At 35.2% G+C, this 1,613-nt stretch overlaps 1 long non-coding RNA gene across 1 annotated transcript; it reads right to left on the bottom strand.

Annotated features, from left to right (window-relative positions):
• Nucleotides 1–1,613, bottom strand: LOC143891457 (uncharacterized). Its single transcript, XR_013255339.1, has 2 exons — nucleotides 978–1,613; nucleotides 1–819 (listed from the first exon to the last, which is right to left on the bottom strand). It is a non-coding gene; the product is annotated as an uncharacterized LOC143891457 (long non-coding RNA).

Below are 1,613 nucleotides of genomic sequence, written 5' to 3'. Positions count from 1 at the left end.
TTGCCACAAGATTGAAATAGATATATTTGAATTTGACAGCATTTCTCAATACATAATAGATAATCACTTTTTATTGGAAATAGCAGTAACATTCATCTGCTACCCGTAGATGGAGAACACAAAATCCTAAATAAAAAAAAAAAAGCGCAAAACAAACAGGCAAACAATAGCAGAGTTGTTCCATATCTGCATTTCATTCATCACATCTTGAACTTGATGATCATTGGCTTTAATGGAGGCACAATAACCCTGAGGACCCCATTCCGAAGGGTAGCCTGTAGCGCACTCTTATCCACATTATCAGGTAACTCGAACTTCTGCACGAATTGTTTAGCACCCACGTTCACCTTCTCCTTTTCCTTCTCCTCTTCCACCTCGCTCAGCTTGCCACTTATGACCAGCACATTGTTCATGTTGTCAACATGCATCTTGATGTCATCGGGTTTAAGCCTCGGCATGTCCAGTAACAAAAAGAATGCAGCTTCCTCTGGCTGGAGAATCCTTCCTTCAACAGTACTTTCCGATCCAGAACTCTGCCCCCCACTCCCCAATAACAGCACAATGACTAGTCTATGATGATGGCCAATCCCATGGGGTTTATTCCAGATAAAATTACCAAGCAGGATGGCCAGTCGAAGGAATATCCAAATAATCTCTATCACCATTTACAGTAAAAGAAAAACGATAAAAAGGTATCCTACTCGATCTTTACTTCGCCTGTTTTTGAACCAGAAGTTGACCTCACTAGAATCCACGCTCAGCTCTTCAGTGAGCTTTCTTCGATTTACTTCGCTGATATGAGAATCTTTGGTGTATTCCCTTAAACACAAAATCATCATTATCATGTCAGTTATAATAAAAAATGATAAATTCAACATACCAAAATCAGGAAGGATTATATCCCTACAATCAGGATAATACTATTTCTACTAATAAGATCTCAATATCCAGAGCTATTGTAAAGAGGCAATCTTTACTTTTCTAATCTTTGTCTCTGTCTGTGACTGAGCCGTTGATATCTTCTCTCGTATTCAGGATCTCCTTCCAGTTGGTTGGTTGAGAATGCACTTGAGATTGTACTTCCTTCCATGTCCCCGTTACAGTTTTCAGCTGAAGATTTAAATTTTGTCGATAAAAATCAGTAAAAAACAAGTGATATTTGAAACAAAACCATCAATAAAGGAGATAAAAATAGATCAAAGCACGGGCTTTTAGGGTTGGAAATTTTGGAGAAATTAAGAAACTTGGACTCGAATTTGGAAAGAATAAATAATTTGAAGAAATCCCTGACAAGAATCTCTATGAATTGAAATTGGAAATAAGATGAGAGAAAAGAAAAAAAAAAAAAAACTATATTTGAAAACCATGATCTGAAAGAAAATAATTGTAGTAGAAGAATCATGATCAAGAAACACATGCAAATATTTGAGATAGAAAAAACAATGTTACTTACCTAAAAGCTTAGAGATAGAGAAAACAATTTTACTTTTCTATAATATTGACACACAACAAAATCAGTCAGAAGTCATATATTATAATGATGAATGATTATATAATTCACTACAATAATATGTGTATTTAAATTTTTAATAAATTAGTCTGCTGGAATTCGG

Source organism: Tasmannia lanceolata, unplaced genomic scaffold (assembly GCF_043159265.1).
Source record: "Tasmannia lanceolata isolate RefF3 unplaced genomic scaffold, GAP_Taslan_0.1 ptg000013l, whole genome shotgun sequence".
NCBI classification, from domain to species: Eukaryota; Viridiplantae; Streptophyta; class Magnoliopsida; order Canellales; family Winteraceae; genus Tasmannia; species Tasmannia lanceolata.
The sequence above is the reverse complement of the archived record's forward strand: the minus strand, read 5'-3'. Positions and strand labels throughout refer to the sequence as shown.